Below are 24,901 nucleotides of genomic sequence, written 5' to 3'. Positions count from 1 at the left end.
CTGGTTATAACCTATAAAGTCCTAAACAGCTTAGGCCCAGGGTATTTAAGAGAACGTCTTCTTCATCATTAGCTCCATCCCCCATTGAGTTCATCTGGAGAGGTTCACCTGCAGTTGCCAGCAGCTTGTCTGATGGCTAGGGATGAGCCTTCTCTGTTGCCGCTCAAGACTCTGGAATGCGCTCCTTGCTGAAATATGAGCCTACCCATCTTTGACTACTTTTAAAAAGTCTTTAAAGATGCATTTATTCACTCAAGCTTTTTAACTAGATTTGTGGTTTTAAATTGTTTCAAGGTTTTAATTTGTTTATGTTGCTGTAAAGCACCCAGGGATGGAAGTTTGGGGCAGTGTAGAAATATAATAAATAAATAAATAAATGAACAAGCAAACAAACAAACAAATAAGTAAAACAAGTTAAAATAACCATCAATAAAACTTTAAAACATTTTTTCTTTTATACTGTGTTTCTTTTTAGACGGTGAGTGCTTTGAGGACAGGGAACTATCTTCTTGCTCTTTTTATACGTAAACCACATTGAGAACTTTTTTGTTGAAAACTGGTCTGGTGTCATGGTAAGAGTATTGGACTAGGACTAGGAAGACTTGGGTTCAGATGTGCGTGACTTAAGGTAAGTCACTTTCTCTTAGCCTAACCTACCTCACAGGACCACTGAGAGTATACAAGTGGGGAGGAAGAACCATGCCACCCTTAACTTCTTGAAGGAAGGGCAGAATATAAATGTCATGATCAAATGCATGTGTATATGTGTACATCATCTATATATATAATTCTCCTGGGTGTGCCCAGGGAAAATGCGTCCCGGCAGCCCAGCTGATTGGCTGGCGGCGGAGGCGCCTGATTGGCTAAGGCACACCCAGGAGAATTGGCTGGTCGGGTGGCTGCAGAGGCAAGACGGCGGCCATGTGCGGCAGCAGTAGTAGGCCAGGCTGCGACCTGTGGCAGCAGTAGTGGGCCATGCCGTGGCGGCAGGAGAATTGGCTGGCCGGGCAGCCGTGGGCACGGTGGAAGTAGTGGGCCAGGTAGCGGGTCCGGCCCGGCCGCTGAGGTGAGGAGGCAGCGGCGGGCCCGGATGCCAGGTGGCGGCGGGCCTGGCCGCGGCGGCGGCACTCGGCCAGGCCGGAGACTGGGGCGGGGGGAGAGAGGCGGCGGATCCGGCCCAGCGTGGAGGCAAGGTGAGGAGGTGGCGGCGGCCCAGCTGGAGACTGGGGCGAGGGGGAGAGAGGTTGCTGGCCCCAAAAAACGCACAGATGCTCTGTGCGGGGGTTGGCTTGTATGTTCATATTTGTTTTAACTTTTAGCCACACACACAAACTCTCTAATTCTAAGCATGTAAGCTCAGAAGCAAATTCATAGGGCTGGGAAAGATCCCTAGAGAGCAGCTGCCAGTCAGAGTATGTAGATAATACTGAGCTAGATGGACCAAGAGTCTAATTCAATTTATTTGGGCAACCAATGCACAACGGTGGCCAGTTTTACAGGCAAGATCATGTTTAACTCCTCCAGGGTGTTTTCCAGATTACACACTGCAACAGTTTTGCAACATGTCCATTAAGCACCTCTCCACATTTCTAATGTTGTGACATCACAGTTGCTGCACTCTCACTAGGCTGCTGTCCATATTTCTGATGCCTTGATTTGGGTTTTATTGATGTGATTTTGCCCTATAAGGTTGTAAATCTGTTGCAGGAAATTGCTGTGTTTTTGATGCGTTGCAGCACAGTGTGGTCTGGACGGTTCACTTGGATTTGCCAATTTTTACAGCCCTTTTCTGCCCATTCCTGAAATAATTTTGCCACTCATGTAAGATTGTTATTTTTAAAAATTTTCAACGCGTGTTCTTGTGCAAGGTCGCAACCCACAATGGTGCAACTTGTTTCTTTTCTTCAATTGGCTTTTGATTTTGATCACTCATGTTTTTCATATATATATACCAGGTGTGTGTGTGTGTGTGTGTGTGTGTGTGTGTGTATGAATGACACATTCAAGATTCTGGTGATATGTAAAGCCACACAATATATTTTTCTTAATATATTCGCCTCTCGGTTTTTCATTTCTGCATTCGGCCCTAGGTTTCGGTCACATTTGTCTCTGGAATTTGCTATGTAAAGCCAATTTTTTTCTTTGAAAAATATATATCTAATGTATTTCCACTGTGTTTCATTTCTACATTCGTCCTAGGCTTTTGATCCAATTGGTCTTATGCCTCACGTGTTCGGTGCTTCTGCTTGTACAGAGGATAAAGTTGTTGCACAAAAGCACTTTGCACAAAAGCACTGAGGATTTTTTTTAAAAAAAGAGTTCATCACGTCAGCATTTCCCCACCTACTCCGTGACTCTGTTGGCTGGAAATGGAGGAGGAGGGGGCAGTAAATGCGATCAAGGTGGAATATGGACACCTCCTGCCTGGAAAATCTGCTGCAGTGGCGGGCAATAAGGACAGCCAAAACCCTGTCACATTGCATAGAAAACTGCATCAAAGCTGCTGTGCTCGCGGTTTCAAAGTGCTGCCTAATTCCACTGTACTTTGCAACACTTTAACCATTGCAAATCTCTTATCCTCAAAACACTCAGGAGATAAAGAGTTTAACAGGGGTGTTAGACCTGGACCTGGGAGGCATGTGTCCCCATTGATTTTTGTGGTGCCCCAGATCTCATGTACATCCCCAAGCTTGTTTGGAGAATGGAGGTGGTTGGGGCTGACCCAGCTGGTGCTACCTGTCTCCACCTCATCACTTCAAATGGGCCCTGTACTGTATCCTGCTTCACCCCTAACCTGCAGGGTACACTCCACCATTGCCGTTGTTCAAGCAGCAATAATCAGCTTCTCATTGTTTGTGTTGTGCTAAGGACAAGAGAGACCCTCTAGCTCCCAGTACGGCACTTGTCTCCTCCAGTTTCTCCAGCTTCTCTTGCTGAGGAGTGAGAAGCAGCAGCGGGAAGAGCGCCGAAGAAACAGAAAACGGGAACTCAGCTACAGGGATCTCTGCTATCTCTATTGGGCAGCATCCCCCCCCCCCTTTTGGCCTCTCAGCCTTTTTCCTTTTGGGACTCTGCCTTAAGGTCATGATTTGGGATTTTAACTCTCTTCTCCGCCGTCCTCTAGATTCTGGCAGGATTCCCCAGCAGAATAAAAGGGGTGGGGGGAGAGATAGGCAAAGTCCTAGTTCGTGACATTAAAGAGTTGATATCTCTTCCTTTCCACCCACCAGAGCAGAGTCTGGCTCTTTCCCATCCCCTCTCCTCTTCCAGAAATGCTTTCAGCTGCTGAAGTGTTTCAAAACAAACGAAAATTATCACATGCCCTTATGTACCATTACAAAAAAAAAAAGGGTATGCTGCCCTCTGCTGTGCATTTTCCCCTTTCAATGAAAACTTTAGGCAATAGTTTCCGAGTTGTGCGAAAGGTTGCATGTGGTTTGAAGGAAAAGTCAGGGGTGCCATTAGGCATGGACCTGGGGCCCCCAGATCTGTGATCTCACCCTCCTAGAGGACCCCATGGTGTTCCCAAAGGGAAATGAGGGCCCCTTTTATATTTCTGGAATGGCAGAACATAAGAGCAGCCCAGCTGGATTAAGCCCAAGGCCCATCTAGTCCAGCATCCTGTTTCATACAGTGGACCAGCAGATGCTTCTGGGGAGCCCATAGGCAAGAGGTATGTGTATGCCCTCTCTCCTGCTGTGCCTCCCCTGCAACTGGTATTGAGAGGCATCATGCCTCTGAGGCTGGAGATGGCCCACAGCCACCAGACTAATAGCCATTGATAGACCTGTCCACCATGAATCTGTCTAAGCCCCTTTTAAAGCCATCCAAGCTGGTGGCCATCACCACATTCCGCAGCAAAGAATTCCATAGATTAATTATGCACTGTATGAAAAAGTACTTCCTCTTGTTGGTCCTAAATTTCCCGACCTTCAGTTTCATGGGGTTACCCATGGTTCTAGTGGTGTGTGTGAGAGAGAAAATTTTCTCTCTGTCCACCCTCTCCATTCCGTGCATCATTTTATACACCTTGATCATGTCTCCCCTTAGTCGCCTCTTTTCCAAGGTAAAGAACCCCAGATGCTGTAGCCTAGTTCCAGGCCTCTGATCATTTTGGTTGCCCTCTTCTGCACCTTTCTCAGTCACCTGGAGCTGTCTCAACGAGAATAGTTGCCCGTTGGATCTCTCCCTGTTATCTAAGCCCCTTGATTCTTCACTGCTGCTTGCTGCTCCCCTATCCTTCCCCAGGAAAGAGGCCCCTCCGTCGTTCCTGAGCCATGAGGATCCACCCGCTACTGAAAGAAGTAATGAGGTTGTATGATAACCACTACACCCCAGTCTGGGCTCCTTCTATCCTTATCTCTCACCTCCTAAATCCAAGAGCCTGTTTCTCTAAGCCACCTTTCTCTGGCCAGCCTAGAAGCTACTTTAATTCAGACCATAAGCTAAATTGCCTCTTAGTAATTGTATGGTTAATCTCATAACATATTTTTTGTAATAATATTGCCTTTTAGTGACTCTGTTACTCCAAGTGTACCCCCTCTTCCTCCCTCAGCCAGTCATTTTCCTGTAACCAGCACTTTGCATTAAATTTATTCTGAGGTGGAACTGCTTCACTCTGAACTAACCTCCCCACATAAAGCCCGAATGCAATTTTGGGGTGTTCACCAATCACCCCGGGGCAGTTCCATTAACACCCCCCACCCCAGAGACCTTCCCACCTGCACCTGAGCCCTGCTTCTGTTCCTCCTCCTCACTTTCTCTTTCCACCTTCCCCTCCTTGCTCTCTCTCTCTCCTCCCTGCTCTCTTCCCAGAAACAAACAAACAAGGGTTTCTTTCATTCTCACTCTCTCCCTCTTGCTTCCTCTCCATTCTTTCTTGCTCTCTTCCCCTCCCTTCTCTCTCTCTCTCCTCCCCTCTTTCTCCTCACCCTGATGTCACAGCCTCCCCATGCCCTCTTGGAGTCCTCACTTCTCACTTGGCCCTCTCCAGTATCCCTCCTCCCCCCACACCCATGTGGATGCTCTTCTTCCTCCGCCACACTTCCACATCCCCTCTGCTGCCATTGCTTCTCACCCAGCCTCTCCCCACTCACACACCCTCAGTGCCCCATGACATCGCTTCTCTATCACACACCCTTCTCCCACCCATCCCTGCTGATGTAATTGCTTTCCCCCTCCCACCAAAATGGGTGGGAGAGTCATTGCTTCTCTCATGTCATCACTTTCCTCTTCCCAACCCTCCCACTCCTTCTCACGTCCTCAAAACACAGATCCTCCTATGCGCACTTCTCCCCCCGCTGGCCTTCAGCCACCACACACACACACACACACACACACACACACACACACACACACACTTCATTGCCAGATCCCCACTTACATCTCTCTTCCTCCTCCTGCACCCACACCTACTTCTTCCCACCCCTGGCCTTAGGTTGTCCCCTGGCCTTTCCAATGCGCATGCATGCATAGAGAGCCCTGAAATGGGGCAAAAATTGCCCAACTTGTCATTTGGGTGGCAGGCGGGCCTACGGAAGGAGCTTTCGCTGCTGACTCTGCTGCCATCCCCGCCTCCCCTCTATGCCACCTGTGCCATTGGAGCACCGTGCCCCGCCAGCTGCATCACCGCCACTGCCATCCCATCACACTGCAGTGGTTTTTAAAGGTTAAAAATAAAAATAATAACTTCCCTCAGTCCACCCTCGTGCCATGGCAGCAAATTTTTTTTGCCTACGGGCAGCAAAAAGCTTACTCCACCTCCAACTTTCCCTCCCCACAGAAGCAGCAGCCACAGCGGTTGACTGCCCCCTTACTCACTGCCACCACAATGGCCATTTCCAGTCTGTGTCTCCTCCTCCTCTAGGTATGGGCCCACATTTTAATTGGTTGCAGCTGCAGCGGAGGAGGGGCTTGCCACATACCACCTAAGCATTTATTTATATAGATATAGATAATATAATGGCTTATTTACAACAAGAAGAGGTTGGGAAATATCAATGCAATATATTTACAATTCAAGGGTTTATTTTACAAAAACCAAGAGGTCTAGGCCTCATTCCTCCACATAAGAACTTTTAATAATTTCAGCTAGCCCACTAATTGCACAGCCCTAATGAGTAATTAAACCAGACCCCTATGCTAAGCTCTGATTTCTAACACATTTTTATTTGCATCTTGTATTTTGATAGATTTATAAGTAGGGTTGTAAGTTGTCGCTTGATGTATTACCTAACAGCTAAATACCATCATGCAGCTGAACCCAATGTTGGTTTTAAAAGAAATGCTATCCAGAGACAATTGTTTGGGCAACAGGGCAACGTTGCTAGTTACTTAAAACATCAGGGCCCCATTGCGGCTACTTCTGGGCCCTTTTCTCTTGGCTCAGTTGTTGTGATGTGAGAGGTGTTGGGAATTCTCTCTGGTAAGAGATACCCTTCTATTACAGCAGAGTGCACTGAGGCACAACACAGCGGAGTGTGCCCAGGCATGTGTGTATGCTGAGAGTAAAAGAAACTTGGAGCCAGTTCATAGTTTCAAATCAATATAAGGAGTCTTTATTAGTAACTCCATTCTAGATAATAAAGTGGAGAGATAGGATCTCTAATCTGTCTAGCTAGCTGGATGCAGAGGGATGGTTTCTGCATCTCTGCACACATGGTGAAGGGAGAGAGGAGCGTGGGTGTTGCACGGGGGAAGAGAAGGAAAGAGGAAGTGAGGCAGGCAGGCAAGAGAGTAAAGAGAGTTAAAGAGAGTAAAGAAAGAGAGTTCCTGAGAGTAGCAATCTACATACCAAAGGGATAGTGTCAGAACAGTAGAGAAGGGATGACCAATGTCTTGACCCCTCTAGCCCTCTGACTCACTAGTCTGTCCCCCTCTGTCACTGAGGCATGAGCCAGTGCAGAGTCCTTCACTTCCAACAAGAGGGAGGGAGTTTGTTCCCAGCCCACACACCACTTCTTGCTTGCCCTCTTCCTTCCTTGTCTAACTGTTGCCCAGGAGGAGGAGATGGAAGTGAGCTAACCTGTTGCCTCCCTTCTTTCCATAAAAAAGTGAGAAAGCTGGGAAAGGACTCGAAGGGACTGGGTGGGAAGTGTGAGCAACCTCTACATAGGAACTCCAGTATATATGTCCTGTCTCTTTAAGATTAGGTTGTGTTTAGTTGGGTATGGCTTAGCTTTCGTTTTTCTAAGTGCAAGCTGCCTAGAATTTGTTGCAGTCTTGTCTGAATAAAGAAGGCTTCTACAACACTTTGTCTCCTGCTCCTTCAAACCCAAGTCAGGCCAACAAAGTGACTGATTGTGAGTATGCCTAATATGTCTTACCTAGGAGAAGATACTATGTGGTGTTAGAAGTGGGATAGAAAAATTGTTGCCTTTTAATAGCCTTGTTCAAATCTCTAGGATCAAGACAAAGAGAGCCATCCTCTTTTTTGAGTTATGACAAGGTTACTGACTCAGGCTGTTGGCCTTGTAACCTTAGAAATAACATCCATTTTCCCCCCATTTGATCTAAAGTATCTTTAAGTTTGGGCAATATAGTATATGGAATCTTCTGACACCCAGGAATCACTGGCGGTACCCAAGAATTTATATAAATGTGACAAGATCCTGGGAACTAACCAAGCCCTTCAAAAACATCAGAGTATGTCTTCAACATGTCATCCTTAGTGGCCACTATAGGAATAATTTCATGCACTTTCCTTACAAGTTCAAGTGCAATGTAGGTTTGCCTGCCTAGTAAAGGTGGTTCATCATCTCCTGTGATATAAAATGTTAAAGTAGTGTAATGAGAACCAGCTTTGCAATGTGCTGTAATTGTGCCCCTAGGCTTGATCCTGGCTCCCCCAAAGGCCACCAGGATCACATTCATTTGTACTCTCTGCACACTTGATGGTAAAGAGGAGACTATATTTTCAGGTATGGCATCTTGGCTCCAGTATCAAGTTTGCATGACATAGTCACACCTGCTATGTCAATAGCAGTGAACCATGGTGTGAATCCCCTGAAGTTTGGGGTGCTGCTACCATCTCCACAAACAAGGAGTTTAAACATTTTTCTTGTTGAGGTCACCATATACACTTGTTTGCAAAAGGATTTTGCCAATCACATTTGTAGCACATAGCTCCAAAAGCTGGACAAGCCCTAGGCTTATGCATGCCTCCACACCTGTTGCAAGAATAATTCAGCGTTGAAAACTTGTCTCTTACTGAAGGCTTTACTGAAGGCTTCCTTGCCTTCTGCAATAAAAGGGGCTTGCATTTCCTTCTGGCTTACTACATGCATGGGCATCAGAGTGGCCATAGCAAATGCTTGTGCATGAGTAAGGGCTTGAGCTCTGCAAATATCTATTGCTTGAGAGAGTGTAAGATCTGAATGTCATAATTTTTCCTTCTTTTTGCAATCAGGAATACTGAAAACAATTTTATCTCTTATCAGGTCTTGTGAGGCTCCAAACTAACAATCTTGATTAGTCAGAATTGATAACTTCCAAACACTGGGTTTTTCTTTGACTCACAATAATTTCTAAAAGCTCTCAAGGTTTCTCCCAAGGTCTTCCTTGCAGAATCTACAAAAACATTCTGCATGTTCTACTTCTAATGCTTTATCACCAATACAATGAAGAAAAACGGTCATCTTATCCTCTTCTGGTTTATCCTCTGAATTAGTCAATCACAGTCAGATACAGACAAAACTTTTGTTCCCATCTTCTCCAATTTCCCCCCACTTTTCCAGACAAACATTACTCAGAAGGAAACTTTAAAACTTCCATTATTATTGTGTTTCTCCACGTCTAGGCCTCCCATGTAAATTAATGTAATCTACAGAAGCAGATTTTAGGAGAGGTTCTGAACACAATATTTAATAAAAGAAATATTTTGATATGCGATCTCTTGAAGCTTGCACAGTTAAAACAAGCAACCTCGTGCTGCATTTTAGCTTTAGGTTGCAATCCTTTGTGCATTTTATTTTATTTTATTTATTTTATTTTTACATTTCTATACCGCCTTTCGTTAAAAACAACCCCAAGGCGGTTTACAAAAATTAAAACATACAATAAAAAAGCAGTAAAAACATTAAGCTAAAAACATATAAAAACAGGCATAAAAACAATACAACAGATAAAAACACCCAGAAACAGCAGTAAAGACGATTATGTAAAAGCCTGGGTAAAAAGCCAAGTCTTTACAAGCTTTCTAAAAGCCGTGATGGAGTCCGAGGAACGAATAATTCGGCCACTGGGAGAGCATTCCAGAGTCTAGGAGCAGCAACAGAGAAGGCCATTTTCTTATGATGGAGCATGTCCTATGGAATTGAGTGGGAGATCCTGCAGAGCAAACGTGCATAAGACTGCACTGTTAGCAATAGCATAACAATCCTGCACATCTCTTTAAATGGATAAGAGCACAATATTTAATTCCCATACAATGGATGGGCTAAGCAACATATGTCTGTTGCCATCCTAGCCCTCAGATAGAAACATTGGTCTTACCGTGAAAGGTTCTTTTTCACAGCCGAGGAGGTCATCCACCAATAGTATGGGACATACCCAAGCTGATGTAAGCACAAAGCAGGGGGGTGGGGGAGGAGGATATGAATTTAAACCACCTGTTGAAGAAAGGAAAGAAGAGGAGCCCAAGGGTGTCCTGAGCAGAATAGAAAGAAGAGATTTTGTGATAGAAGACCATGTAATCGCCTTGCAGATCTCCAAGAAGGTAATATTGGCCGAAAAGGCTGCGGAAGTCTTTCCTGTGGGTGGAATGAGCTGTGATGCAGAGAGGCATGACTAGATTGAGAGATTTGTAAGCCAGTGAAATACAGGATTTAATCCAACTAGACAAGGTTGTCTTGGATTCCTTGGTGCCCATAGACGACTGGTGGAAGGAAACGAACAAGGCATCAGAATGGCAAAAAGATTTGGTTCTATGTAGGTAGATGAGCAAAGCACGCCAAACGTCAAGTGAGTGCCAAACCCATTCCCAGATAGACAGAAGGATGGCAGCACTACATCTTGTGAGTGGTGGAAGAATTCACCTTGGGCAAAAAGGTGGGGTCTGGTTTTAGGATCACGGCATCTGGCTAGAAAATACAGAGGCGATTCTCATGATTGGGTGAAATTGGGCTAAGGGAGCCTAGCCCGATTTTGCCCACACGTGAGAACCACCGGGCTCGCAGTCGAGCCCGGTCTCACTAAAGTGGCTAACCCACTAAAGTTTATTCATACGTACATAAGCCTTTATTACAGTCAGAGACCAGCATAAAATTACACATTAAATGAAGGTAATACTAGAGAGGTTACATGTTGATAGTGGTGATTGTATAGCTATGATGATGGCTATTGTGAAAAGGCTAGAATTTAAAATAATTACAATTTTAAAAGAAACAAGCTACACTACTAAGAAACTAAAACCGCTAAACATACTTTTCCATAATAAAATGCACAGAAAGGATAAAATTTAAATAGTAATAGTAATATAGCTGAGAGTAATTACATATGTGGTAAAAAGCTAAAATTAAAATTAAGATTGGTTAAAACTATAATGGTTACCATAGATTGGAGTATTACTGAAAATGGTAAAGTTACACTAAATTATACTAAATGGTAGAGTGCACTAAAATACACTAATTGGTATAAATACACTAAATAGTTACACTACATTAATCTAATAAAATATTATGCCCTGCCATAATGCAAGTTGTATGATACGAAGAATATGGAGGTGAGTGTTATCAGGAATCAGATTAGGGGAGCCCATCAGCTATCATCTTTCGCCGGATGCCAATTGCAGCTGAACAGAACTTAGCAATGATCTTTGTGGTGGGGGGGTTAGAGTCAGCAGCAATTGAATATAGAAGTGACTCGTACGACCCGGAAGCTTGTTCAGCAGTGGAGAAATAAGGGTGGCACGAGTGTCTCTGTAGAACAGGCAGTATAGAAGGACATGCTCAGTGGTTTCAATTTGTTCTGAGCCGCAGGGGCATAATCGCTCTGCATACGGGATCTTTCTGTATCAACCCTCTATTACTGCTGAGGGGAGACCATGGCAGCGGACCAGGGTGAACGCCCTTCTATGGTTTGGGGCCTCCAGTTGAGAAAGGTATGTTGCCAGAGAGACCATATATCTAAGCTCCTCACTTATACAAAATTTTGGGGCACTGCTGAGGTCCGCTTGGCGCTCAGTGTCTGTGATGCGCTGTTTGATGATAGCTTTTGCCTGATGGTATCCCATGTTGATCAGGGACAGAGGGGCAAGGCCCAGGGTAGCTAATTTCATCACAATTGCCTGAGCCCATATAGAATGGTAATCGTCATGAAGGGTTAGAGGGGCAAGACCAATTGGACTGAGGGATCGTTTAAGCCAATAGGAGAGAGTGGCCACCCATACCCTAGCCTCAATCTTGATCAGGCCTGTCTCCAGGCACAGTGTAGCATTGGAAACATATCTTGGTACACGCAGCGCTGCCCTGAGGAACTTGGATTGTACCCATTCCAAAGTCACGATATTGGGGAAAGGGCCCAATTGAGCGCCATAGAGTAGTTGGGCTAATGACTTGGCTTGGAACAGTTCAAGAGCTGCAGGGACATAGTGGCCTCCTCTTGTGTGCATAAAATGAAGAATAGTGGAGGAGCTTCTCTGAGCATTTAAGGCCACATGATCTCCGTGGGCTTTTCTGGAGCCACTTGAGTGAAAGACTACACCCAGGTATTTAAAATGAGTCACTTGTTCAATTTTATGTCCCTCGATCCTCCAGGAATGGATCTTGGGCCTCCTAGCAAAGGCCATTATTTTAGTTCTGTTATAATTGATTTCAAGACTGTTCCTTGCAGTGCAGTGTCAGAGCCCTCAATGCTCTTCTAAGGCCAATGGGAGTTCTTGAGAGGATGACTGCGTCATCTGCGTATAGTAAGGTGGCTAGGTGTCTCCCAGCAAGCTTAGGAGAATGGAAGTCAATGTTGCTGAGCTGGTCCACCATTGAGTTGATGTAGAAATTAAATAGGAGTGGGGACCAGAAGGCAACCTTGCTTGTCGCCCTTCTGTGTTAGAATGGCATTTGTAAGATGACATTGTGGACTACACCTCACCTTGAGTGAGGTATTAAGATGCAGAATTCGAACGAGATGTAGCAGGCACCAATCAGTAGTGGAGGCCTCCAGCTTCTCCCATAATTTTACATGTGAGATGGAGTCAAAAGCTGCCTTATGCTAGATGAAGGCAACATAAAGGGAGGTCGTCCTACAGGAGGAATATTTTCCGATGAGGTGCTGTAGGACTATGCATTGATCAATAGTGGAATGCCCCTCTCTGAATCCTGCTTGTTCCTCAGCAAGAAGCTTTTCCTGCTCCAGCCAGTCCCCGAGTTTCCCATGTATACGTCTTGCATAAAGTTTACTGATGATATTAAGTAGACTGATAGGTCTATAGTTGGCCGGGTCATCCTTCTTGCCCTTTTTAAAGATGGGGACAATAATTGCTACCCCCCAATCTTTGGGGATTTGGCCACTCATGTCGATGAAGGTAAAGAGCGAGGCCAAGATGGGGGCCCACCAGTCCAGATTGTTTTTGATAGCCTCTGGGGGAATAAGGTCCTCACCTGGAGCCTTTCTTGGTTTCAGTTGGGCGACAAGACTGTGGATCTCCGAGATGGATGCCAGAACCCATGCCGGAGTGTCCTCTATGGCACTAGAAGGGTCTCTGCAAGCAGTGGTGGGATCTTTATATAGATCATAAAAGTGTTTCTCCCAGGTTCCTGGGTGGATGTGGCAGTCCAGGTGGGTGACTTGGAGCATAGCTGGGAGAGGATTTTGCGAGACGTCAAAACATGGCAGAGTCCCTGGATCTAGCAGCCTGGATAAGTATCGTCCAGGCCTCTTTCATGGCCTCTTTTTTCAGCAGGAGTTTATATTGCTTTTTCTGCTGAAATAGATTCTGTGCTGCCCTCAAACCAGAGGTATATTTGTAGACTTGATAGGTGTTGACGAGGGTTTTCTTGGCATTAACGCAATCCTTGTCAAACCACTGCTTGGAGGTTGGTTGGTGCAGAGGCTGTTGGTGCAGAGCACGAGGAGCACAGGTCCTACGAGAGAGGAGCTGCTGTAGTTCCCGAACAAGTGCTTTGTATGATTCCAGAGGCATAGAGTTAGGGTCATTATTTAGCAGCAATGAGTGGATTGACTGCAAATGATCAGAGGCTAGCTCACACAGCTCTTGATCTAGCTGTGGTGACCATTTGGTGTGGCAGTGTACTCCCTCCGCTGCAGATACAGTGGGCTCGTAGTGGTTCTCCATGTGAGATTGATGAATAAATGGTTTTAGGAGTAGCGTGATAGGAAGATGGTCACTATCGAATTTAGGAATAACCTCCAATCCCTCCACTAGCGGTAGCAGGTTCCTTGATGTAATGAAGTAGTCGATCAGACTCATTCTTGTGCTGGCAAGAAAGGTGAACTCAGCCGGGTGGTCACTTTCAAACGAGCCGTTCAAGATGGAGAAGTCAAGTCTCATGGCCAGTTGGCTCAAGCGGAGACCCACTTAGTTTGACTTCTGATCCTTAGAGAGGCGGCTAAGAGGGAGTCCATCTGCCCCAGGGCTGGGTAGATAGGCCCTTTGTTGGGAGTATAAGGTGGAGTCATCCGGGCTTATCCTAGCATTGAAGTCACCACCCAGCACTACATAAGCGTTGGGGTTGGAGTGGATGAGATCTGTTACATAGTTTTCTAGCTCAGTCCACAATGTACTGACCTGTGTCTTTCTGCGTTGAGGAGGGAGATAGATATTAATTATAAGCAATTCACATCGACTGAGTTGAACCAGGACAGCCATTGCATATTGTTTGATTGGTGGGAGCAGTCCGGAGGCTGCGTGTAGGGCTGTAGCAATGAGTACACCCAGACCTCCTTTGCATCTGCCACGACCCGCCCCAGGTAAAGCTCCAACGGTATGTGAGTGGAAGCCATTGAGCAGTAGCTCCCCGGTAATCCAAGTTTCCTGTATCAGTATAATATCGTGGGAGGCTAAATAGTCAGTGAAGGAGGGGTCCGAGAAGGATGCATTCCAACCATTAACATTCCACATTAGGATTGCAATTTTATGCTGGCCTGCTGAATATCATTGGGCATTTCGTGTTGGACTATCAGCATCTTGGGCGTCCAGTGTCTCTTGCCTACTATTGGTCAGGTGAACTGGATCAAGCACAAGCAGGCTGGAGGGAGAAGCCATCTTGTTCCCCTCCTCTGATGGGTTGGCTTGATTGCCCTGCTAACCATTGTCTGGGGCGGTACTGGGCCTTTCACCCAATGTGGTGGTGTCTTCTGCAGCATCTGGGATGGTCTGGGGGCCTGGGTCTGGAGAGGCACCTGTAGTGACTTCTACGTTGTTCAATTGAGCCTCAGTGGATGGGGGTAACTCAATTCCCTGTTCCAGTTCTGTGGGAGGCGCTTCTCCTATGAGGGGTTGTTGTGATGTCTCTGTGTTTTGGGTTACCGCTAGGGGGGGACCCACTAAAGTTACCCTCCCCTAAGCCCAGGTTAGCGGAGTGAGTGCTCTGCTAACCTGGGCTTTTGGATCATGTGTTGCTGTGGTGTGGCTCTGCACCGCAGCAACTCAAGAGTAGACCCCTGACTGGGAGGCTAAAAAACAGCCTCACAGCTCGGGGGATTCTCCAGCATGCCCTGTGCGCTCACGCAGGGCATTCTAGAACTTCCGTGGGCCACACAGCTTCCGATCCCCGCAGCCCCGGCTGGCTCTGTGACAGAGCCGGCAGTCGTGTGGGCAGCTGATCCGGCCACCCAGGGCTCTGCGGGTGCTCGTCTATGGGGAGAGCGGGCTAAGCCCGCTCTTCCTGCTTAACCCCATCTGGCGGTTCCCACTGGTTGTGGAAACCACCTCAATGAATGCTTTACAGTGCTCCAAGCTCCGACACCCTATGAGCCGACATTATAGCCACTAGAAAGAGGACCTTGAGGAAAGAAACTTGAGGGAAACCTCAGCCAGGGGCTCAAAGGGATTCTTGGTGAGGCCATTGGGTACCTTGTTCAGGCTCCAGGATGGAAACCTGTGGATGGTGCGTGGGGCTAGGTTGGTAGCTCCCCTGAGAAACCTCCTGAGATCAGGGTGCAGCTGAGGGGTGTGCAGCTGAGGTTGAAGTGTTTCAGATCTAGCACCACCCTCCAAGACCTGTTTTTTTGGGGCGCCAGAAACAAAAGCAAATAAACGCCACACCATAATTTGTTCGATGGTACAGGTTCTTCAGAATTGATCCATATCAGGCGCAGAATGGCCTATTTCATCTGAATATGTATGTTCAGACCCTTGGACTTTGGAGAACAATGTGGTCGGGAGGACGGGGAATTAAAAATCTAGGGCATAGCCGTGAGCAATTGTCTAAAGCAGGGATTCTCAGCATTGGGTCCCCAGATGTTCTTGGACTTCAACTCCCATAATCCCCAACCAAAGGCCACTGGGGCTGGGAAATATGGGAGGTGAAGTCCAATAACATCTGGGGACCCAACGTTGAGAATCCCTGGTCTAAAGCACCCAGTGATCCTGTGTGGTGGCTTCCCACTGCAGGTAAAAGTGGAGAAACTTGCCACCCACTGGAGGGTAGTCATTGTTTATGGGAGGGTGGGACGGAAGGGGGGGAGGTACAGGAAAATCAGCCTCGAAGTGCTCCCCCTCTTTGCTGCTGCCACTGGTTGTGCCAGGCCGGGTGATATGCCCTGCCCTGATTGTCTCTAGGTGAGGTGGCTGCAGAGGTGGAGAAGTTTCTGCAGGAACACAAAGGCTGGTTATTAAACCTAGAAGGCCTATGGAAATCTCTGTGAGTGGATGGCAGTGCCTTCTTTTTATCCATGGTTTTGACCAGAATAGGGTCCAAGGCTTCACCAAAGAGCTAGGCACCTGTAAAAGGAGTACCAGAGAGGTTAAGCCTGGATCTAGAGTCTATGTTCTAGGCTTGTGCATTTCGATTCGGCAACAAAACGTTTTGCATCCGAAAATGCCATTTTTGGACGTTTTGTATACAAATCAAAATGAAAAAACTAAAAACATTTTTTTTTTTGGTATACAAATCAAAATGACCCTATTTTGGAGCCAAAGTTTTGTTTTGTTTTGTTCTTCGGAGCTTTGGTCTCTGACTGCTGCAACTAGGGAGACAGTGAGTGTCTGTCAAGAAGAGAGTAGCAGAAAATAAGATATGCAAAAAGCAGGGACAGCATCACTGAGGAAGCTCATTTCCTTGGAATGTGTTCTATTGTGATGCAATTATGTGCTAAGAAATTCTGATTGCCAGCTCTAAAAAACAATGCCCTGTTTCCACTCTGTCTGGGCTGATTGCTTTGAGGGTGGAGACAACGGGGAGTTTGTTTCAGTTCATTAACAAGTTACTCACTTGCTTCTGCCTTTCTGGCTGCCTCATTCAAGAGAGAGAGAAAGAACTAATTTTGCATTGCATGTCTAAACTCAAGTTTCCATGATGCCATCCTTGCCTTGCTACCTGCCTGAGCCCAGCATACTGCTCCCTATTTAGTTACCATGTATGTATAGTATATAATGCAATTCAAATGCCTGCCTGCCTAGGATAGTTTGTTGTTCTGCTGCCTCTGTGTGATCTTGCTTTGGAAAGCTCTGCTATTGTTGTTGATGTGTTGAAAAAAATGTCTGTGGGTGAGAACTGCTTGCTTGGTAGAGGAGAGAGAGTAGGGCACACTTGATGCTGCTGTTAGCCATAGTTTGCTGCAGCAGTGGAGCGTGGGCTTGGGGGTTGCAGCAGTGGAGCGTGGGCTTGGGGGTTGCAGCAGTGGAGCGTGGGCTTGGGGGTTGCAGCAGTGGAGCGTGGGCTTGGGGGAGTGAGGGGTTGTTGAAGTTTGTGTGTCTTTGTGGCAGATTTGGGGCAGAAAGGGGTCTGCTGTGCTGAGACAGAACAGTGGGTTGGGTGGAAGTGCCCCAAGGGGCGCCTGCTACAACCCAGACTCCCATGGAATTGGCATAAGGGCTGATTTTTAAGTGTGTGTCTTTGGGGCAGATTTGGGGCAGAAAGGGGTCTGCTGGGGCAAAACAGTGGGTTGGGAGGAAGTGCCCCAAGGGGTGCCTGCCACCACCCAGATTTCAAAGGAATTGATCAAAGAGTTGATTTTTTTGTGATTTGGGGAAGTTTGAGTGTCTTTAAACTTTCCCCCCATAGGGAATAATGGTGGTTTCAGCAGCCCCATAACTGCACCTGGGGGGCACTGGTGTGGTGCTGAGTGAGTTGTGGCGTAGTGCACAGAGGGTGCCAACCACCCCCTGGATTGCTAACCTATTGGGGTACTGGGCTTTGTTGTTTCTGAGGAGTGTTGAGTTTAGATTCTCTGGTAGCAAATGAGATTTTTAATGAAAAACCATGAATCTACTCTCATATGCTACTAGAGAATCTACTCTCAGAACACCTCTAGAACAACAAAACCCTGTACTTCATGGGTTGGCAACCCATGTGGGTGGCTGGCACCCTATGTTCACTACACCACCACTTGCTCTGGGCCACCCCAGTGCCCCTCAAGTGGAGTTATGGGACTGCAGAAACCTCCATTATATCCTACGAGTAAAATCTGAAAGATGTGTAACTTTATTAACTCTTTAAAAATCAGCCCTTTGCCAAATTCCTCTGAAAAAATTGTGGTAGCTTCCTTATACCAACTGGGCACTACCACCAACCACACTCCACTCTGCCCCCCCCCCCCACACACACACGCATGAAGCTATACTTTTCCTGAAACTTCCATCATACCCTATGGGGAAAATCTGAAAGATGTGTAAACTTCAAAAATTCACCAAAAATCAGCAGTTTGCCCAATTCCTTTGAAATTTTTGTGGTAGTTTCCACTCATTGGGCACTATAACCCCCACCCACTCTTTTGGCCATGTGACCCATTTTTAAATCTGAGTTAATTCAGATTCTGATTCGAATTTATTCGGATACAAAACAAAACTGGAGTGATTTGGAAGGCTTAATTTCTGACAGAATACAAAATGGGGTTGTTTCAGATTTGGTACAAATCGAAACAGAAAAAATACAAAACGCACAACCCTACTATGTTCCAATGCTTTAACCATAAGGAACAGCGGACCACCACCCCCGACACTATGGCCCTAGATGCGTACTGTATGCAGTCCAGGCTAGAATCAGCCATAAGGGCTGTAGCATTGGCCAATTTGTTGAGACCTTTTCTGAGCTTGGAATTTTCAAGGGGCATCATAGATGCCAGTTCTTTCACCCAGAGCATTGAAGCCCTGGCAAATAGAGTTGGTGGTGGCAGCTTTAATGACTGTGGTGGATGTGGTATGATTCTTTCGTAAAAGGAGATCATATTTGCAGTCTTCTGGGGATTTAAGCTGCTCATCACCTTCCTTAACTACCACAGAAGCGGAAACCAATTGAGTCACAGCGGGGTCCACAGAATCTCCTGAGGCAAGTTGTAATGCTTTGGGGAGGTAAGCCCCACTGGCTTGGTGGAGGTAGGGACAGCCCATTCAGCCATCATGACCTCCTTGAATAAAGGAGGGAAGGGAACAGTGGCAGAGTGGGTGGAGCGGGGGGCGGGATGTTATGATCAAGCGAAGATGCAGTTTGGGCCACACAAGTCTACATCCTTGATAGCATGTTTGACCTTAGAAAGCATAACATCAAAGTCAGCTCAGGAAAAAAGGCATGAAGAAGAGGTAATAGGGACTGGGTTAGCCTCATTAGAGAGCTCATCCTCCTCATCAGATGGTGACCCGTGGTTAACAGGTAATGTGTGTGGGTTTGTCTGGAGATGGGGAGCCAAGGAGTGCCTTTGTTGAAGGTGGGGCAGCTATTCCGGTGGTGGTGGGGAATAGAAGAAGAAACGCTGGCAGGTCAGCAGGCTGTTCCAGGGGAAGGGTAGTAAGAAATCTAATAGCTGTCCCCCTTTCCTGCTGTCCTGCCAGCTCTTTGACCTCGGGGAGCACTGCCAACATCCCACATAACCTTACCTTGCTCCTCTGCAATGCCAGGTCAGTCCAAAATAGAACTCATCCATGATTTGATCATGGATGAAGGGGCCGACCTGATGTGTATTACTGAGACTTGGTTGGGGGAGGCTAGTGGTCTAGTTTGGTCCCAGCTTCTCCCGCCAGGATATTCTGTAGAGGAGCAGGTGAGGGGACGTGGGCGGGGAGGTGGGGTGGCTGTGGTCTATAAGGATAACATCTCCCTTACCAGGGTCCCTGTTAGGGTATCAGACCATATCGAATGTGTGTACTTGAGTTTGGGGACCAGGGATAGATTGGGACTTCTGTTGGTGTACTGATCGCCCCGCTGCCCAACGGAATCCATTACTGAGCTCACAGACTTGGTCGCGGAACTTGCGTTGGAGTCTCCCAGACTTCTGGTGCTGGGGGACTTGAATGTTCATTTTGGGATCAGTTTGTCCGGGGCAGCTCAGGAGTTCATAGCGGCCATGACGACTATGGGCCTATCCCAAGCGGCCTCTGGATCGACGCATATTGCAGGTCACACGCTTGATTTGGTCTTTTATTCTGATCAGGGTGGTGTTCCATGGGTGGGGACTCCTATGATCTCCCTGTTGTCATGGACGGACCACCATCTGGTTAAGGTTGGACTTAAAACCGCTTTCCACTTTTGCAGGGGCAAGGAGCCTATTAGAATGGTCCGCCCAAAGAGGTTACTGGATCCAGTAGGATTCCAAGAAGCCTTGGAGGGATTTAATGTTGGCTCTGCTGGTGATCCTGTTGATGCCCTGGTTGAGAACTGGAAGAACTTGCTCACCAGGGCAGTAGACACGATTGCTCCTAAGTGTCCTCTCCAACCTGCTTCAAAATTGGCCCCTTGGTATACTGAAGATCTACGGGGGCTGAAGCGGCAAGGTAGGCGACTGGAGCGCAAGTGGAGAAAAACTCAACTCGAATCTGACAGATTACGACATGGAGCACATTTAAAGATCTATGCTCAGGCAATAACGTGCGGCAAAGAAGCAGTTCTTTTCTGTCCATATTGCCTCTGCGAGTTCACGTCCAGCGGAGTTGTTCAGGGTTGTGAGGGGACTAGTATCTGCTCCCTCTCCCTTGAACCAGAATTTGGAAGCATCGGTTACCCGCTGTGGTGTGTTTAATGAATTTTTCACAGACAAAATCTCTCGGATTCGGGCCAACCTAGATGGAAACTCCACAATTAATTTGATGTCTGAACTGGAGGTGTCTGACAACTCCTCTTATACAATTCGACTGGATCAATTTCAGTTTGTGACTCCTGATTATGTGGACAAACTGCTTGGAACGGTGAGGCCTACCACCTGTCCTCTTGATCCTTGTCCAACATGGCTTGCTCTATCTATCAGGGAGGCTGTTGTAGGCGGCCTGGTAGAAATCATAAATGCTTCTCTGAGGGAGGGCAGAATGCCTCCTTGTCTTAAGGAGGCAATTATTAGACCTCTTCTAAAGAAGCCTGCGTTAGATCCCTCAGTTGAGCAATTATAGGCCAGTTTCTAATCTCCCATGGCTGGGCAAGGTAATTGAGAGGGTGGTGGCCTCTCAGCTCCAGGCAGTCTTGGAGGAAACTGATTATCTAGACCCATTTCAAACTGGTTTTCGGGCAGGCTATGGGGTGGAGACTGCCTTGGTCGGTCTGATGGATGATCTACAATTGGCAATGGAAAGAGGAAGTGTGACTCTGTTGGTCCTCTTGGATCTCTCGGCGGCTTTCGATACTATCGACCATAGTATCCTTCTGGAACGTCTGAGGGGGTTGGGTGTGGGAGGCACTGTTTTACAGTGGTTCCACTCCTACCTCTCGGACAGATTCCAGATGGTGTCAATTGGAGATAGTTGCTCTTCAAAATCTGAGCTTAAGTATGGTGTTCCTCAAGGCTCCATACTCTCTCCAATGCTTTTTAACATCGACATGAAACCACTGGGAGAGATCATCAGGGGATTTGGAGCTGGGTGTTACCAGTACGCTGATGACACCCAGATCTACTTCTCCATGTCAACTTCTTCAGGAGTTGGCATATCCTCCCTAAATGCCTGCCTGGAAGCAGTAATGGGCTGGATGAGGGAGAATAAACTGAAGCTGAATCTAGATAAGACAGAGGTACTTATTGTGTGGGGTTGGAACTCTAGAGACGATTTTGATCTGCCTGTTCTAGACGGGGTCACACTTCCCCAAAAGGAACAGGTTTGCAGTCTGGGAGTACTTCTGGATCAACATCTCTCCTTGGTTTCTCAGGTTGAGGCGGTGGCCAGGGGTGCTTTTTATCAGCTCTGGCTGATACGCGAGCTGCGCCCGTTTCTCGAGATCAATGACCTCAAAACAGTGGTACATTTGTTGGTAACCTCCAGACTTGACTTCTATAATGTGCTCTATGTGGGGCTGCCTTTGTACGTAGTCCGGAAACTTCAGTTGGTTCAGAATGCGGCAGCCAGGTTGGTCTCTGGGTCATCTCGGAGAGACCACATTATTCCTCTGTTGATGGAGTTACACTGGCTGTCAATAGGTTTCCAGGCAAAATACAAAGTGCTAGTTATAACTTATAAAGCCCTAAACGGCTTAGGCCCTGGGTATTTAAGAGAGCGTCTTCTTCGCTCTGAGCCCCACCGGCCGTTGAGGTCACTTGAGGAGGTCCGTCTCCAGTTGCCACCAACTCGTTTGGTGGCTACACAGAGACGGGCCTTCTCGGCTGTTGCCCTGAGATTGTGGAATGCGCTCCCTGCTGAGATACGATCCTCCCCATCTCTGGCAATTTTCAGAAAATACCTGAAAAGACATCTCTTCAACCAGGCTTTCTCAGCTTTTAAAAACTTGTTTTTAAATTGTTCTGATTTAATTGTTTTATGCTGTTTTTAATTGTTAATCATTGTTTTATGCTTTATAATTTTTGTTTTAATTATTAACTGATTTTAATGGTGTTTTAATGTAAACCGCCCTGAGCCTTTTGGAAGGGCAGTTAAAAAGTTTTAATAACAACAACAACAACAACAACAACAACAACAACATTGTTCAGAACACCCTCATGATCAGAAATAACAACCTGAGACATTGGGGCCTATTAGAAATCATAGTTGTGATGGGGTGGTGTCTGGTGGGTGGTATTGGATTGGAGGGAGGCAGAACAGGAGGGAGAGCAGGATGTTTGCGGAAGTGATCTCTCTCCAAAGAGGATGAGGAAGATGATCTAGCCTTCTTTCTTCTCCTGGTGCCTATGCAACGAGGATGAAAACAACCCCTCTCATTAGATGGAATAGGCTGTTGCAAGGGGCTGGAGGCTGGAGAGGATGATCTGGATTGGTGACGATTTGTCCTTGGGATGGGAGGGAGGGTAGGAGGAAGAGGGGGAGGCAGGATTGGTGGAGAGAGATGAATGAGCCTTAATGATAGAACACTGTCTTATGATAAAGTCACCCAACCAGGCAGTGATGTCTGGTGGGAAGGGGTCCTTTATAGGCAAGGGTACATTACTCACTTCCACTGGCACAGGAATGATTGGCCCCACTGGAGCTGGGGGCTGTTCAGGCCGGTCCAGAGCAGGTAGCTGCGGGCATGGCAAGGAAGGATGGTACAGAGGAGAAGGAGGAGATGGTGCCGCTGGAGAAGGAGGAGTCAGTGCTGAAGACGGTGCTATAGGTGGCAGTGGTGTCAAAGGCAGCGATGGGGATGCTTTTGCCAGAGCAACCAGCCCACCTTCCTTTGGGAGCTCCAGAGTGGGAATGGGTGGCTCGACTGGTGTGGAGTCTGCCAGGAGAGTCTGAGTCAGGGGCTCCTCAGAGAGTGGGGTCACATGAACAGGCAGAGGCAGTTGGGGCCGAGCGCCCTGAACATCAGGCAGAGTGGTTTGAGTCTCCTCAGAAGCTGGCAAATGGCAAGGGCGATGCTCTTCACATACTGCCTACAGCAGATGCCTCTCACTCAGGAAAATGGGGTTTGCTGGTGCCGAGTGTTGTTTGATTGAGCTGCCTGCTTTTTAGATTGTTCCATATGTTTGGTCTTCTTTTTTGCCTTTTTGTGAGCCTTTCTGGAGGCCTCCACAGAGTTGCAGGGGTTGCTGGGGGATTGTACGCACTGCGCTCCTGGCCAGGCAATGTAGAGCAGGCTCGATTGGAGGCAGAGGGAGAATCTCGGTGGGGAGATCTGCCTCTGGATTCAGATTGTGCCCTTTGAACAAGGAACTCTCCAAGGGGGCTCCAGCATGAGAGCGCAGCATAGCACAGAGAGAAAACAACCCACCAAGGCAAAAACAAAAGTAAAAAACGCCAATCAGATCAAATGAAATAAAAAGGATAATTTTGTAGTTTTGAGTAAATTCTTTGACTTCCTTCCCACCCTGGCACAATGCTAAAGGAGGACAAGGAAGGAGGGTAAGAATTTAAGCGAGGAGCTAGCCACAGTAGAAGAAAAGATAGTGAAGGAATAAAGAGCCTCTTTGCAGTCCTGTTCACTGGAGCAAGACAGGACCGGAACTAGGGGTTTTCCACCTCCCAGGCAGGAAGCTAGCCATGCCTTCAGTTCTAATTTGGTCCTATCTTTGGAGCATGCTCGACCCACAAGACATACTATTGGTGGATGACTTCCTTCCATGACGTATGTGGCGCACGCGCGCCAGTGACAAAGACGAGCATGCGCACTGCGCAGGGTGCATGCGCGCCGCTAGTGCTAGTCTCTGTAAGGCTTAAGGAACAATGACGGGGGCAGGGGCAGCAGGGAGGAACTCTGCCGCCCCAAGATGATTTTTATAAGGACCAGTGCCAGAGGGGGAAGAGCGGGGGGGGGAGTAGTACCACCACCACCCCCTGCTTAAAGCTACATGCCCCCGCCCATCTGAACCTCCGGACCACCGGACTTTCAAACCGGTCCAGAGGTCTTTTACAGTGTGCCCGAACCGAACCATGCACACTACTGCTGGGCTGCATAACATTCTTGAGTAAGTAAACTGCTGCGGAAAAACCATATGGGGGGGACTTTATTGATGCAATTCAGCAATTGTAATCCTGTAATAATGGTAATGGAGACTGGACTTCATTAGATGGGGATTGGATTAAAAAGGAAACCTGCTGGTGTGTGGGGAGGGGAAGTAAAAAAACCCTGGTGCTGTGCTGGTGGCTTGTAAAATGAAGTTCTTCTCTGGGATTTTCCTTGCACTGGTGGGGCTTTGTCTAGGCAGACTAAGCAGAAGAGCTGGTTGCTTTATATTTTTTTCCTCATTTTGGTGGTGGTGTTGGAAGAAAGTGAATAAGGCAGGCTTAGGCATCCCCCCTCCCCCTCCCCGGCAGATATGCTAACAAATGCTGTTGCTAGATGTGTGAATATGCTCTAGTTAAAACCTCTGTCTGCTAAATCAGTGTTAAGGTACACCTCTTTAAAACAAAAATTCTCTCAAGCTAGCTACCCTTTTGGATATCTGTTTGCGTTTTGATTCCCCCAAGCTTCTTCAGCCAGGAACTAGGGAGATCTCTTCTTAATATCTCCTCCTGGTAAGCTGCTTTTTCTTTCAACTTGAGCAGGAGAATGCCTTTCTTATAGTTAAAGGATCATTTATATTCAGCATAGGGCTGCTTTTTATACATCATAGTTTCTACAAAAAGATCAAAGATTTGGACCTGCAGTTCTGTAACACATTTGTATTCTATGCTGGCTGGCCTAAGCCAAATTCTGCCTGTCCCTATTCTGTACTCAAATGGGTTTTTTTTGTTTCCTTCAATATTTTCTATTATTATTATTTCTTGTTTACACAGTTAGACAGGTGTTATTGACTGGTTTGTTTTATCCAGACATCGAGTCCTGCCCAAGGACCTGGGATGGCTGAATTTTATTATCAAGGTTGTTGCTGTTGTTATTATAGATATCATCACAGAATAGGCTGTTCCCAGTAAAGTTACTTTTTGTAATTGGCTGAT

General features: G+C 46.9%; 1 long non-coding RNA gene across 1 annotated transcript in view; it reads left to right on the top strand.

Moving 5' to 3' along the window:
- LOC128346864 (uncharacterized) overlaps nt 1-24,901 on the top strand; it is a 40,715-nt gene that overhangs the window by 1,201 nt on the left and 14,613 nt on the right. Inside the window, exon 2 of the long non-coding RNA XR_008317250.1 lies at nt 476-628. This is a non-coding gene — a long non-coding RNA (uncharacterized LOC128346864). The remainder of the gene's footprint in view (nt 1-475; nt 629-24,901) is intronic.

Source organism: Hemicordylus capensis, chromosome 2, assembly GCF_027244095.1.
Source record: "Hemicordylus capensis ecotype Gifberg chromosome 2, rHemCap1.1.pri, whole genome shotgun sequence".
NCBI lineage: Eukaryota > Metazoa > Chordata > Lepidosauria > Squamata > Cordylidae > Hemicordylus > Hemicordylus capensis.
Note: the sequence above shows the minus strand (reverse complement) of the source record. Positions and strands in the feature narration are given on the sequence as shown.